The sequence below is a fragment of the Lissotriton helveticus genome, chromosome 5_1 (assembly GCF_964261635.1).
Source record: "Lissotriton helveticus chromosome 5_1, aLisHel1.1, whole genome shotgun sequence".
Taxonomy (NCBI): Eukaryota; Metazoa; Chordata; class Amphibia; order Caudata; family Salamandridae; genus Lissotriton; species Lissotriton helveticus.
Genome location: NC_136065.1, coordinates 796,506,824 through 796,523,356, shown reverse-complemented (window position 1 = coordinate 796,523,356; position 16,533 = coordinate 796,506,824).

Sequence of the window (16,533 nt, the reverse complement as noted above, 5' to 3'; positions counted from 1 at the left end):
GTGCACCCACTTGCCAGTCCCTAAACCTACCCTTTTCTTCATATCAGACACCCCTAAGGTAGGCCCAAGGGCAGGGTGCATTGTAAGTATAAGGTAGGACATGCCCAGATGTGTGTGGCATGTCATAATAGTGAATTACAGCCATTTTAGCTTTTCACTATTGCAAGGCTACCTGTTCCCCCTAGGCCAGAATGGGCAGTTTGATTATAACTGCTGATCATCCTAACTGACTCGGGGAACATGGTAGAAAATTGAATTTAGTATACCTGAACTCAGAATGATAAAATAAACATTTTAGTCAAGTTGGTTTTAACATTCTGTGTTTGAAAATACCACTTTTAGAAAATTTGTATTTTCTTGCCTATCTATCCAAGCCTGCCTCTGCTAGGATGTGTATTCCTTGTCTGGAGTTTGAGTGACAGGGGCGGGGGGATTCTGGGAGACAGGGTGAGTCAGCACAGGGCTGAATAGAGAGAGCTGCATGTAGATGGGTGGGAGGAGCTGCACCTGGGACCTGAATAGGACTGTGCCTTCCCACCACAATGCTGGCTCCACCTCCTGTGGTATGTCTGATGTTCCTGACCTACACTGTGAAAGGAAAGAAGGAGTCTTGTCAACAAAGTGCTCCAAGACTGACCAGAACTGGTATGGGCTAGGCAAAGGCCCCTCTGCCTTCAGAGGACAAATGATTTTCCAGTATAAATATGGGGACCCAGATCCCAAGATTTTAGATCACTTCTGGAACAACAAGACAAACCTTTGCCAAGGAGAAGAACCAAGGAAGCTGTAGGAATTTGGACTGTCCCCCTGCCAGTGTGCTGTGCTGCTGGGTTGACCTGCAGTGGTTTCATTCTTTCTTTGGAAAGGAGAAGGAACTTTTAAAGAACTTTCATCATCTTGCAGAATAATACTCCAAGGGCTTGAACTTGTGCTTGCCTCCTGCTGAAGTGTCAGGGACAAAATGCTTCACCACCAGCTTCCCTCAGAATTTCCTTGCTGGGAATTCTGTCTGCAGAAGCCTGCGTGTCGCTGGGAGCTGGAAGCGCGATGCATCGAAAAGAAGCGTGTCGCAGTTGCAGCTGTTGCTGTCGCATCACCGGAGAAGCGTGTCTCTACCGCAGAGGTTGCCGCTGCATCCCCAGAGTAGCGTGCCTTCGTCAAAGCTGTTACCCGACGCATTACCGGAGAAGCATTTTGTAGGGCCTGTCGCGGCTCCAGAGCTACAGAGTTTGCCGAACTGCCTCCAGGCGTGCACGCATCGTCTTCACGTTGTCGCATCAAGGGCACCATCTTATCTTATCTTATCGTATCGCACCGGATAATCGCAGCGCATCGAGGCTGTTAGAAATGGGATTTCTGGTTGGCAAAGGTTTGCACCAAAGCCAGGCAGAAACCACCACCCTAGTCAGGATAAGGGAGTTACACTCCTAAAATAACCCTTGCTCATCACCAGATGTCTTTTAAATGGCAAAATTACGTTGAAAACACAGTTCGTACGAGTCGGTAACTCGGGCCGAGTCTACCGCGATGCTAAAAACAACAGAGTCTCACAGCTCTAGCTGACCGCGTAAGTATGGGCCAGCAACATGGAGGTGCGAGTCGATCTCGGCATCCGTCACGGTTGCGATGCAAAGTGGAAGCGGTACGGTGCGGTGTCCCTCGACGCGGTGCGAGCAGTGGCTCGGTCACGGTCGTCCAGATGGCGTCTGTGAGACCAAGGCGGGCAGTGCAGGGCGAGACGGTGCTCGATGCGGTACTGGCAGGTTGCGATGCAGGTGACAGAGCCGGTCGTGGCGTCCATCGCAGTTATGGTGCAAAGTGAAAGTGGTGCACGATGCGGTGTCCCTCGATGCGGTGCGATCAACGGCTCAGTGACGATCGTCCAGACGGCGTCGGTAAGACCAAGGCGGGTGGTGCAGGGCAAGACGGTGCTCGATGCAGTGCTGGCAAGTTGCAGGCAGCGACAGGGCCGGTTGGCGGGAATCGGTGCTGGCCAAGCCGGACAGCTGTACGTGATGAGGCGGTCACATGTGTCGAGCCAGCGGCGACCGAGTCGGTGAGATCAGGCCAGCGAAGTGAAGCGAGAGGGTGCTGGTTGCGGTGCCTCTCGAAGCGGTGCAGGCAATGGCTCAGTGATGATAGTGCAGACGGCGTCAGTGAGGCCAAGGCATACAGTGCAGGGCTAGTCGGTGCAGCCTGCGGTGCCTTCAGGACACAAGGCCAGCGGCGGAGTCGGTTGACGGAGTTGGCTGGCGGGAGTCGGTAGCGGTTCCCTCTTCTCTGTGGCAACTGAAACAGCGGTTCCAGGAGCAGTACCCAGAGGTTGGTAAAGTCTTTGCAGTCCCTGAGACTTTTTAACAGGAGGCCAGCTCGATTTCAGGCTCTTGGAGATGTTCAGCACAAGTAGAGAAAGTTCAGTCCAGTCCTTTCACTACCCAAGGCAGAAGCAGCAGCTGCAGGCCAATCAACAAAGCAACAACACAGCAAAGGGGCAGTACTCCTCCTGGCAGCTCTTTCAGCTCTTTTTCTTGGCAGGTTCCTTGATTCCAGCGAGATCTAAAGTCATGGGGTCAGGGCCCCAATATTTATACCAGCAATTCCTTTGTCCTCTGAAGGCAGAGGGGCCTGGGCCTAGTTCAAACCAGTTTGGGGTGCACCTTCTTTCTTTGTCAGTGTGCGCCAGGGTCCTCAGACGCACCACAGGAGGTAGAGCCAGCATTGTGGAAGGCGAGCCCAGCCCTATTCAGACCCAGGTGCTACTCCTCCCACCCAACTATGTGTAGATGTGCCTATTCAGCCCAGATGACTCACCCTTTCTCCCCCAGCCCCTGTCACTCACAAACCAAACAGACAATACACAAGCTAGCAGAGGCGGGCTGGATGGTTAGGTCAGAAAATACCTACTTTCTAAAAGTGGTATTTTCAAACCAAGAATGTTAAACCCAACTTCACTAAAATATGTATTTTATCATTCTGAGTTCAGGCACACTAAACTCGAATTTCTACCATGTTCCCTGAGTCACATAGGATCATAGATGTAATGATCAAACTGCCCATTCTGGCCTATGGGGAACAGGTAGCCTTGCAATAGTGAAAAACAAAGTAGGCTGTAATACACTATCAGGACATGTCACACACACCAGGGCATGTCCTACCTTTCACATACAATGCACCCTGCCCATGGGGGTACCTTGGGCCTACCTTAGGGGTGACTCACATGTAGAAAAGGGAAGGTTTAGGGACTTGCAAGTGTGTGCACTTGCCAAGTCGACATGGCAGCCCCAGGCTGCGCACAGGCTCGACAATGGCAGGCCAGAGTTATACTTTACGGGTTGTTTGCATGGGTGGCACAATCCAGTGCTGCAGCTCACCAACAGCATTTGATCTATTGGCCCTGTCACTCGCAGTGCACTTTACTAGGGGACACATGAATCAAATGAGCCAATCATGGAAATACCAATCCATAACACATTTTATACAGGAGCACTGGCACTTTACAACTGGATAGCAGTGAGGAAAGTGCGCAGAATCATTACACCAGCAAAAACAGAGTAAAAAACGGGAGGCCAGAAAGCAAAAAGTGAGGGGAACATGCCAAAAGATGCCAAGTCTAACACATGTCCCCTCCAGCTGAAAGTAGGGAGAACTACCCACCCTCTTGGGAGTTCTCATCACTAAGGCGGAAGAACCTGGACAGACCATCTGCCTTGGCGTGTTCTGTGCCAGGGTGGTGTTCCACCGTAAAGTCCATCCCCAGTAGGGGAATGGACACCCTCAGCAGTTTTGGGTTCTCGCCCCTCATTTGCATTAACCACCTGAGGGGCCTGTGGTCTGCCTGAACCTTGAAGTGAGTCCCAAACAGGTATGGTCTCAGCTTCTTCAGTGCCCAGACCACAGCAAAAGCTTCCCTTTCTAAGGCACTCCACCTCTGTTCCCTGGGGAGTAGTCTCCTGCTAAGGAAGACTACAGGCTGATCTAGGCCCTCTTCGTTCAGTTGTGAGAGCACTGCTCCCACACCATGCTCTGAAGCATCCGTCTGCACAACAAATTCCTTGGAGAAGTTGGGTGCCTTGAGCACGGGTGCCATGCACATCGCTGCCTTTACGGCATCAAAAGCTTTCTGGCAAGACTCCGTCCAGATCACCTTCCTGGGCTGCTTCTTGGAAGTCAGCTCTGTTAAGGGGCAACAATGGTGCCATGCTCCTTAACAAATCTCCTATAGTAGCCAGTGAGACCTAAAAAGGCTCTCACCTCTGTCTGGGTCTTGGGGGGCTCCCAAGCCAGAATGGTGTCAATCTTGGGTTGTAGGGTCGCCACCTGGCCGTTTCCTACCTGGTGCCCCAGGTACACCACAGAACCCTGCCCGATCTGGCACTTACTGGCCTTGATTGTGAGGCCTGCTCCTTGCAGAGCCTTCAACACTTTCTGGAGGTGCTGTAAATGTTCTTCCCAGCTCGAACTGAACACAGCAATGTCATCCAGGTAGGCGGCACTGAAATTCTCCAGTCCAGCCAACACCTGATTGACCAACATCTGAAAGGTGTCAGGTGCATTCTTCAACCCAAAGGGCATCACTCTAAGCTGGTAATGACCTACTGGGGTTGAGAATGCTAATCTCGCCGTGCCCCATCGGTTAAGGCAATCTGCCAGTACCCAGACGTTAGATCAAACGTGCTGAGGAACCGGGCAGCTCCCAACTGATCAATGAGCTCATCAGCTCTGGGGATGGGGTGCGTGTCTGTCCTGGTGATGGCATTGAGCCCACGGTAGTCCACACAAAACCGCAGTTCTGCAGTGGCCCTGGGTGTAGCATCCTTTGAGACCAAGACCACTGGGCTGGCCCAAGTACTGCTGGAGGGCTCAATCACCCCTAACGCCAACATCTTAGACACCTCTGGACCCGGTCAGTCAACCTGTAAATCTTGTGTTTTACAAGGAGGCTGTCACCAGTGTCCACATCATGGGTACACCAGTGAGTAACACCTGGGGTCAGAGAGAACAGTGGGGAGAACTGTCCCAACAACTGGCGACAGTTCCCCTGCTGCTCTCGAGTCAGTGCAGGAGAGAGGATCACACCCTCCACTGACTCATCATGTTCCTTGGTAGACAGGAGGTCAGGGAGAGGCTTACTGTCCTCTTCCGCCTCATCATCTGTCGCCAAGAGCAAACTTACTTCAAAGCTCTCGAATTGGGGCTTGAGGCAATTCACCCTCAGAGGGTTCCTTGGAGTCTGCAAATTCACAAGGTAGGTGACGTTACTTTTGCGCTCCACCACCTCATATGGCCTAGTGCACTTGTCCTGCAGGGCACAAGGTTCCACTGGGGCCATGACTGACACTTTTTGCCCAGGTTGAAATTTGACCAGAGTGGCATTCTGTTCATACCACCTCTTCAATTTTTCCTGGCTTGCTTCTAGGTTCGCCTGAGTGAGTTTGCTGAAGCGGGCAGTCTGGTTTCGGAAGGCCAGCGTGTAACTAAACACATCCTGGGGAGTTTTCCTGGGAGCTGCCTCCCAGCCTTCCTTCATCAAACTTAGAGGTCCTCAGACAGGGTGGCCATACAGGAGCTCAAAGGGGCTGTACTCAGGAGACTTCTGAGGCACCTCCATGTATGCAAAGAGCAGGCATGGCAATAAGACGTCCCACTTTCGCCTCATGGGTTCTGATAGACCCTCGATCATGCCCTTCAATGTCTGGTTGAATCTCTCCACCAGACCGTTTGCTTGGAGGTGGTAAGGAGTGGTGAACTTTTAGGTTACACCACACTCCTTCCACAGGGATGTCATATACTTGGATATGATGTTGGTCACCTTGTCAAAAACCACCTCTCTGTGGAATCCCACTCAGGAAAAGATCCCCATTAACGCCCGGCCCACCACGGGTGCACTCGTTGTCCTGAGAGGGATTGCTTCCGGGTACCAGCTGGCATGATCCACCAAGACCAGGATGTACTTGATGTCCATGACTGTGTTGGGATCTAGTGGCCCCACAATATCCATCCCTGCCCTTTCAAAGGGTGTACCAACAACAGGAAAAGGTTGGAGAGGAGCTTTGACCTTCCTCCCACTTTTACCATTTGCCTGGCAAGTTTGGCAAGACCTACAGTGCGCATCTGACTGCCATCGCATTTGGGGCAAAAGAAGTGGGCGACAAGTCTGTCAAAGGTCTTATCCTGCCCCAAATGTCCTGCCAAAGGTACGTCATGAGCCAAACCCAGTAGGAAGGTCCTGAAGCACTGGGGTACCACAAGCACACAGGCTGACCCAGGCTTAGCGACCTTAGGCTCACTGTATAGGAGACCATTCTCCCAGTAGATCAGATGTGAAACGGGCTGATTACCAGCTACCTGGTCTGCAGCCTGCCACCACAGACCCTCTAGAAGAGGGCACTCTTTCTGCTCTTGGCAGAATTCCTACCTGCTGGGACCCCCTTCTTGCTGCCAATGGGTCAGCTCAGAGATGTCTCCCAGTCGGCTACCTGCTCCCCTGTAGGCACCGGGGTGTCCCCCTCGAGGTTCGCCTGCTCCCGGTCCATGGGAACTTCGGGGGCCGGTTTCCCGCCCCCCCTGCCCTTTCTCTTGGTAGGGACTTGGGCCACTGTTTCAGGCTCCAAGTTCTCTTAATCACCCTTTCTGGCTGCCATTCACCGAGTAGACATGCATGCCCACTCTGGCAACCCAAGCATCTCCAAGTGAGACCTGAACTCCACATACTTCCATAAGGACTGTTCCAGGTCGTTACCTAGCAGACAATCTACAGGCATGAAAGGGCTCACAACCACCCTCAAGGGACCTGAGACCCCCCCATTCAAAGGGAACCTGTGCCACCCTACACTGGCGCTCAGAGTTGTTTACAGCAACTACATGGTGGAATGCCCCTGGGACTTCCTGCTCCTCAGAGACCAGGTGACACCGGACTGAGGTCACACTGGCTCCAGTATCTCTGAGAGCCTCTACCCTTTTCCCATCAATGGTCACCCAGGTGCTATATTTCTTTGTGTTACGGGGCACCCGGTTTCCTGGGACCATCTCACTGTCCCCTAGTGAGACGAGGGTCATTTCTGCTGGATTCCCACCCTCCTGTGGGCACCCCTCCTCCCCAGGCGCCATACTACCCAACACCTTGAACTATCCACTGGTAGGTGGCTGCGGCCTCTTTGGGTACTTGGGGTCCCCCTTCATGTGACCCACCTGGTCACATGCATAACAATTGCAGGCCGGTCTCAGCAGGCTTTCCTGTAGAGACCCCTTTCTTCTTATCACCTAGGGGCTGGGAACCTTTACCTTGGGTACTAGTTTGGGGCCTTTTAGAGAAGTCCTGTACTTTACTCTTGTCCCCCCACCTTTCTTCTGGGGACCCTACCGACGTTTGGCTGAGTCTCCCACAAATGCTTTCTTGTGGACCCGGGTACTCACCCAGCGGTCCGCCTCCATAGCAAGCTTCTTGGGATCAGTTAGCTTACTGTCAACTAGGTGCTGGCGCAGATCTGCAAAACATAGACTAGACAAATGCTCCCATGCAATCAAATTGTGGAGCCCCTGAAAATCAGTTACATCACTGCCCTTCACTGAGCGACCTACAGAATATATCCACACATTCCAACCAAGTGTTGGTGTCAGACTTTTTACTGGACCTAAACTGATCCCTGTACTTTACAGGAATGAGTCCATACCTAGTGAGGAGAGTGTCTTTCATGTCAGCATAGGTGAGGTCCTGCCCCTTACTCAAAGCTATCAGAGTATCCCTAGCTTCCTCTGGAAAGAGAGGCCACAACCCCGCTCCCCAGTTCCTCTCAGGGACCCCATTCATATGAATAGACGACTCGTACCCTTGAAACCACCTTTGTATGTCATAACCCTTCTTGTACTCTTTACCTACATTCTTGTGGATATGTACAATCCTGTCTGTGTGTGCTGAAGAGTTGCTGCCACCATCTGAGCCGGTTGTACTCTTTAGCTCCAGCTCCTTAATCATGCTCTCATGATCTAGTATCATCTTCCTTTCCTCCATGGCTATTCTCTTGTCTTCCCTCTCACTTTCTATCCTGTGTTTTTCTAATTCAAACTTTCTTGCTTCACGCCTGTCCTCCAGCTCCTCTGGGGACAAGCTACTGCTGCCTGGCTTGGAGGGCTTCCCTCCTCCCAAAAGCACATCTCCCTTTGGGCCAAGCTCATCCACCTCTCCACTGAGATTACAAGATTGCCCACTGGCATGTCTGGCTGCTACCTAGGCCCTCAGCGCCTTTTGTAGCTCATGCTTCCTGGTGAGGCCTCTGACCTGGACTTTCAGGTTTTTGCAAATCGATTTCAACTCCTTGACATTGTAGACTTCCAATCGATCCTCCTCAAAGGCAATTTCTACTAATGCAACAGATGATGTAATGATTTCAGGCGTGTTGAAGTAGCAAGTTCAAAGTTGGTAAGATAAAAAATAGGCCAAAAAGAAAAAGAACCTGTATGTGGTACGTAATGGTTTGCAATATGGTGTAGTGCACACCAATCACTGTAAGTCAAGTGCAAACCCAAGTCCTATCCTCACCAATGTTAGAAATGGGATTTCTGGTTGGCTAAGGTTTGCACCAAAGCCAGGCATAAACCACCACTCTAGTCAGGATAAAGGAGTTACACTCCTAAAATAACCCCTGCTCACCCACTTGGTAGCTTGGCACGAGCAGTCAGGCTTACCCTAGAAGCAGTGTGTAAAGCATTTGCACAAAACCAACAGTAATACAATGTAAGCACTACAAAAAGACACCACACCAGTTTAGAAAAATGTCCAATATTTTTACATACTTAAACAAGACCATGTAGGAGAGTAGGGTCTGCTTTCCTATGGTCACCCCACTTTTTTGCTTTTTGCTTCACTGGTTTTCGACTTAGATGTGGCTGTGGGCCTGCTAATCAGACCCACAGCCCTGCTGTTCTCTCTCTAAATTCACACCATGTACTTTAGGTACATCACCAATTGGGAATTGGGTCACTCTTGTGAGTCCCTGTACAGTGTACCATTGGTACCCAGGGCATGGGTGCACCCAAGGCCTACCAGGGGCTACAGCATATCTTTTGCCACCCCTGGCTGTCCATCCAAACTGACACAAATGGCTGATCACTCAGCTGGGGCAAGGTCGTGTAATCACCCCTTGCTTAGATATAGTATATCTATATCTAACCTTATATCTGGACACATATACACCTATAAGTCACTCCTATGGCAGGCCTTAACAATCCTGGAGGCAGAGTGCTTGGTTTTATGTGAGATGAGCTGAGCCTGTCTGCAGCTTTTGGAATCATGTCCTTATAGTTGTTCTAGGATATAGCCATACCATATACTCTTAAGTGCATTATGAACCTCGCGGTTAAATGCTAACTTTGGTTTGGCTTTATCAAAACATGTCGTGTAAGGTGTCATATGCTTTGAAATACTACCCCCTTGCCATTTCTGGCGACAGGGGTAGCATTCCACCCTTCTAGAGGGAGAAGACATGTTGTTCCTACTAATCCGGGATAAAGTTAACCAGAGCCTCAGCATCACAAAATGGATGCTGCTGCCACAGACACAAGTCTGACCTCCTGCTGCTGGGAGTCCTTCCAGCGAGGGAGGCTTAGACAATAGGTTTCCCGTCTTGGGAGGTGCTAGCACCACCGAAGACAGGCCATAGTGTACTGGGGCAGGGAGGGCTGAATGAAATGAGACACTGCCTGGGGCACACAAGGTGTCCCATGCACAGTCCAGTTCAAACCGGTGCTGGGGCACTCCAGCCCCAGCTCTGGCGCGAAACTGGACAAAGGGAAAGGGGTGTAACCACCCCCTTCCTGGGTCACACCCATAGGAGGGACCTAGCAGGTAATCCAGCCCTTAAATTTGGTATATAGGTAGGAGCTGAGTCTCAAGACTTTAGATTTATCCTGACTGAAACTCTGAAATGAAACTCTGGACCTTCGACGATCTACTTTGCAAGAAGACGACTAAAGAATCTCCCTTGTGGTCAAGGAGTGACCACCCTGCACAAGCAGTGTTTGATTGGTTCAGATGCTCCGTCCATCACCACCCCCTTTTGTACCGCTTTGGCCGCCATAAGTTGGCAGGGCATGCTCAGACGTGATTCCCTTGCTCACTTTGCCACTGGATTCAAGCAAGCCTGGCTGAAGACGGCTGTAATGCCAGTAACCGGTCCTAGGAAGCTTGAATCCGGTCCAGGGAAGGCATGGCTAGGCAGTTCGGGCTGGACTGTTCCCATGAGGCACAGGGTCAGACTGATTTGCATATGGCCATGTCTGAACTGGGGTGGCAGAGTGGGCTAAAGAACGGTGATGGATTTAACCCAGATCTGTTGACTGGGTGTGAGTGTTTGATTGGTTCAGATGGTCCGTCCATCACCACCCCCTTTTGTACCACCCTGCACAAGCAGGCATCATCAAGCGATCAACGGTTTGCTTTGTCGATGCTCCCGCCGGAGCCCGAGCACAGAGCCTGACAAGACCCAGACTTCCAGACATCCAACAGCCTGATCCACAGTCACAGCAGAGCTGAGACCCGTGGAGGCGACGAGAGACGTGGGACCGGCCATCTTGGAAAGCCAGCAAATTGCTTTCTGTGCCACTTTTGAGGCACCCTCGAAGTTGTGCATTGGGGATTGAGAAGCCCCAGCCCCGAGCACCAACTGCACCGAAGATCAGCCCTCCACTCTCCACGAGTTCTGCGTGGGGCCCTTCTGCATTTTCCTGCTCGACGCGTCTGTCTGGTCACTTGCCCGTTGGCTAGTGGCCTCTGTGACAACAAAACCTTGAATCTACACCACTGGTCTGATTGCTCCAGACTGGCCCTTGCTTCCCTGAAAAAGAGAAGCCCCTCAGACCTTGCTGGTCTGACCAAGAAGCCATCTTCGAATCCTGCGTGAGTTGCCTTTGCCAGGGCTTGTTGACTCCAATCTGGAAGCCAACACCGCTGATAGCAAGAGCCTTTGTGGGAGAGTCTGTATCCAGCTCCTGGTTGTCATTGACACCTCCTGGTCCACGTGGCTGCAGAGACAAGCTTCACGACATCACCTGATTGCTTTGCGACTTCGCCTGGTTCCTTCCTGGTTCCATCCTGGTCACTGGCTAGTGACCCAGAATCTGTCCCCTCTGCTTTCAGGTACTCGTCATCCTCGATCCGCCTTTGGATCCAACTGGACACTTATCTCCTGGTCGCCTGCAGCATCTTTCTCCAAGGCTCCATAGGAATCGGCGACGAAACCCAACACACTTTGACTCCTATGCACCAGCTTCCTGTGGGTGAGGTAACGTGAGTATTTCGGTACTCCTGTGGGTATTGACTATCCTAGTGTCCTAGTTTCAAGTAGCTTTTCCCTAGTGCATCCGGAAGTGTCCTAAAAGAACTAGTTTCCATTTCTTTCGTTCCCATTCTAACTCTATGGTAACTCGCGTGCGTGTAAAGACACTGCACGCGCATCCCCTGAGCCTCCTGCTCCCTATCCTTTGGTAGTACAGTGTAGCCCTAGCGATTCTCCAGGCCCTAGGCCTTTCCTTTGTTCGTGACGTGGTTCTTATACCACTATTTTAGTATATGATTCGAAGTGCCCCTAGGGCATTACTGTATTTTGTGCAACTTATTGTATTATAACTGAGTATCTTGTTGTGTACTTGTGCCTCTGACCTCATAAAGAGTTCAGAGGATTGTGTTAGAAATAAATACATATATATTTTGATATATAACCTGTGTGGTGTCCTTTCATTTGGTATTAAATGGATTGCATATGGTAAAACAGCTGGCTTCACATGCCCTCTTGAGTTTAGCCTAAGACTGCTTTGTCCATGCTATCACTAGGATAGCTGGTCTATAAGTTTGACTTTACAACCATCACCATAAGGGTTGTTTGGACTGGTACAAGGTGCTCACTAGAATAGTGAACATCATATACCAGGCCAACTTCTCACAGACCAAATACAATAAAAATCCACCATACAGTACTTTAAAAGTAGTTGCTTCGATGGGCGTGGCTTGGGCAGCGATGCGGTGAGACGTGCTCCGGAGGAGCTCCCGCAGCCCCACCGCTGTTATAGGCCATTATTGCGGAGCCAGGGTTCTTACCTGCCATCCGGGAGGTGTCAGTGCCCTGTGGATACCCTGGCTGTGGAGGACGGAGTGACCAGGCCCCTGCGAAGTGACAGTGGTCGCCGGGGTGAGGAGGTGCAGCGGCCCGAACGGTGCGGCCGCCATTTTGAGCCCTGGGTCCTGGGGATCCGTCCAGTGCGGGAGAGTCACGTGGCTGGCCCCTGAAGTGACCGCTCGCCGTGGAGACCCTGCGGCAGGGAGGCGAGAGGGACTGGGCCCCCCGTGGTGCGGCAGATGCCTGGCTGGGCCCCATCGGAGATCTGGGACGGAGCCCGCCATTTCTTCCCGCCTCCGGAACGTACTGGCCCCTAACCGCTGTGGCGATCTGAGAGGGCCGTTTGCGGGTGAGGTGCCCGGGGCTCCTCGCGGAGGTGTGGCTCCTGCTGGAGAGCCTCTGGGGTGTCTGCGGACCCTTGCTCTGGGAGGCGGTGAGGAGCGGCAACTGGAGCCACGGCTGCGGGTGCTCCAGCCTGTGCCCGCTCCCTGTTAGCCCGAAGCGGAGCGCCTGATTGGCCGGCTCCCCCCCCTGCAGGACGTGGAAGTGCGGGAACGGCGATTGTGGGGCGGCCCCGGGCGATCCAGCTGCCGAACCATCCCCCCGAACTGACTTTGAGTGGCCAGCTGGTGAGTGAGTCGGCAGGGCCGCGACCCGCCATTTTGTGAGGCGGGTCACCCGGCCGAGACCTGCGCGCTTGGGGGCCCCTGTGAAGGGAGTGGAGCCCTCCTGTGTGCGGCGGAAGGTACCGGAGGCGCTGAATTGCTGGAGGAGACTGGCGGCGTGGAACATTGCTGGCTCGGCCCCGGGGACTAAGGCCTCCTTCTGTGGTGCATGATCCAGGGGTCCTGTTGCTGGCAGGCCTGTGGAGTGGGCGACTATCCGGGCCCCTGCCGCACCTGCACTGCTGACTCTGACCACGCAAGGAGGTGTTGACCCTCCAGGTGAGCGGCGCTGACCTAGCACCCTGCGATTGTGGGCCTGGTGCCGGTGGGCTGCCTCCTTAAGGGGGAGCGGGTGTTGCGGCCCGCCATATCGCCAGCTTGAACTCCTGTGGTGCGGGCCCGAGCGCTTGGGGCCCTGTGGTGCGGAAGGCGCTCCCCCCGAGCTGTGGTGCTGTCTAGAGGTGCCTAGAACGTGCGGAGCTGAGAGCTCGCTGCAGCGATGCTGGTGTGGACGCAGTCGCACTACCCTGTGGTGTGGGCCCTTGCTGGTGGTGGCCTGGTGCCTCTGGTGTGGCAGCTGACTCTGCAGGTACGTGGGAGGCCTGTAGAGTGTGCGCCTCCCTGGGGCCCTGATCGACGGTGGAAAGGCCTGAAGAGGCGAGCGAGGTCTGGTCATTGACTCTGGGCACCACCTGAGACTGCGTCGATCTAAAAGGTGAGCAGCGTGGACCCAGGGGACCGCGTGGCAGTGGCCGGCGTGACCCACCTTCTACCATTGAGACTGGGGATTGCCCGGTGAGACTGGTGGCTGGGAGCGCACATCTTGGGGTGGAGTGGCTCTTGGCTGTCCCTCATTCCCTGCTTGCAGACCTCTGTCCTCACAGGTGGGTGGCTGACCAGTGGGGCGCTTGGGCGTTGGGCACTGGAGCGCCTATAAGCGTAGCGGCAGGGCCTTTACTATAATCATAGGCGGGAGGTTATCGCCGCCAGGACACCCTCGTTGAGGCTACCGCTGGTGTCTTACCTGGTGGGGTGCCATTTGTCTGAGCCCCTCCCCTGACTCTGTTCCCCCTGAACCTTGGGGAGCGGCGCTGGTGACTGTGAGTTGTGGGCTTGGGCCTTGCGGGTGGAGGGGAGGTCTTACCGGCCTAGTGTGTAGTAGAGGGAGTGGGAGCGGGTGCGGACCCTGGCTTCCACCTCACTATTGCCCTCTGTGCCCTCATCTGCCCTCTGAGACGCGTTGGGGATCACCCGTGTCTCTTGGCTGAGCGCAGCTATACCTTGCAATGACACGCTCCAACAAAGGGAACAAAGCCGAGTCGTCTGCCGCCCCCAAGGACAACCCTGTCGTGGCAATGTGGGGGAAGACGGGGGCCTCGGCCGCTGGGGATGGCCTCTCACGGAGTGCCGAGGAGTCTCCGCCGGTCACCCAGGCATTCATGTCCACCTTCATGACCGAACTGAAGTCGGAGATAGGATCGCTGCGGAATGAAGTGCACACGTGCGTGAAGGAACTACGGAAGGAGGTCACAGAGCTCGGGGACCGAGTAGACGGGCTGGAGAGGACGATGGATGTGCGCACGGAGGACCAGGAACATCTATGGCAGCGCCTGGCGGCCCTGGAGGAACAGAACATAGAGCTCCAAGTGAAGCAAGAAGATTTAGAGAACAGAAGCCGTCGCAACAACCTCCGAATTCGGGGAATTCCACTTGGAGAAGAGGGGGAGGACATCATGGGATATGTGATGCAGCTCCTTCATGACATCTGGGGGGGATGAGAACGCTTCCCCTCCGGCTTTAGATAGCGCGCAACGCGTGTCCGGCCGGGCTGGCCGATCTGGACTTCTGCCAGACATCCTGACGAGGGTCCATTTCTTTACTGAAAAGGAGGCGATCTGGAAAGCCGCGCGGGACAAACCGAACCTCCGCTACAAGGGTCACAGCATTTAAATTTTCCAAGACTTAGCGCCAAACACCCTGAAGAGGAGACGGGCATTCCGGCCGGTGACCGAAAAACTGCGCAGTATGGGCATCGCCTATCAATGGGGTCACCCGTTCGCACTCATCTTCCAGTGGGAATCTAAGCGTAGAGTCATAAAAACGTACACAGAAGGGGCACAACTTATCCGACTGTCAACGACCCCGCCGGCGAGCCCAGCCCCATCGCTTAGGCGGGAAAGGAAAGCGGCTGCACCGTCCTGGACTACGGTGCGCCGGCAACATCGCGCATCGTCTGACGCTGAGCGATCGCCTTCGCAGGCCAAGCAAGACATTATTGCCCATATTCGCTCCCTTGAGGGTGATAAAGAAGGTCGCGACGGACGCTCCCCGACACCCTGATCTACGGGCCATTACAAGTCCCCTCTGCTTCTCTTGTGGTGGGGGACCCCCACCTAGGATCAGCAGCTCCTCTCCTGTTACCCTGGCTCCTGATGTGCAGGGTAGAGTGGATGCGGGAGCTCCTGGGGTATTGACTTTCTACGACCGCCACAACCCCACTTAGTCTGTCCCTCAGGGAGTTACATCCCAGAGCGCGTCCAAACCTGCGGGTGCAGGATGCTCTGTACCGGGGACAGTGTATCGAGGCCCCGTTGGCCGCAGTTGTTGTTTAACGGTGAGTGGCCCCTCTGGCTGCTCCTTCTTTCTCTTCCCTTGTCCTACTTTTCTTGTTTCTTGCTATTTTCTGCTCTCCCCTTTCTCTCTCCCCTGGAGGGCGTGGGGCGGGGGCGACGACTTGGGGCGCGACTGTGAGCCTGAGTGAATGGGGTGCGAATGGGGTGTGCGGGGTGTGTGTGGCGAGAGTGTGGTGGGCCAGCGATAGGATCTTGAAATGGCGGTAAACGCACCTAGCCCTTTGAAGATCCTGACGCTTAACGTGAAGGGCCTTAATTCGCCTAACAAACGTAAGCAGGTATGGCACTACCTTCTTCGGCAGCACCCTGACATCATATTTCTCCAAGAGACGCACCTTCTGCAGGCTGACACTGCGCGCATGGCACACCCTAGCTACCCACTTCAGTTCTGGTCTACAGCGGACACCAAGACAGCGGGAGTGGCAATTTTCTGCAGGGCTGGCATCATGCGGGGGAGCGATAGGCCCTTCCGGGGTGGTGATGGACGCTTTCTTCGTGTGGGTGTGGAGATCGGGCGTCGTCGCATCACGCTGTGCAATGTGTATGCCCCTAATCAGGCACAGGATCGCTACCTTCGAGACCTTCTGGGGGGGTGGGTGCCGCAGGACGGCTCATCGCTCATCGTAGGGGGGGACTTTAACTTGGTATGGGATCCGGTGATGGACCGGAGTGCGAACTCCTCCAGCGGTGCGGGGGCAATGTCGGTGGCTCTGCGGAAACAATTGGCTGACCTCGGGCTGTTTGATGCCTGGCGGTACTTCACTCCGGACAAGAGGGAGTACTCGTACGACTCGCATGTCCACAGATCCTACTCTCGCATAGATTATTTGTTTGCTACCACTGACCTCCTCCACGACACCCTAGGGGTTGATATGTCTGATATCTCTCTTTCTGACCATGCTCACGTTGAATTGCTGCTACAGGACCCGGCCGCCTGTCCTGCTTGGGAACGGAGATGGTGCCTCCCGCCGAGTATCCTTCGGGATGCGACGGATGTAGAGGACATTAGGGGGGCCATTGTCTCTTACTTTGAGAATAACGATCTCCCTGAGACGCCCTTCCCGGTGGTCTGGGACGCCTTCAAAGCTACCATGCGGGGGCATATCACCTCCCTCTCAATTGCGTGGG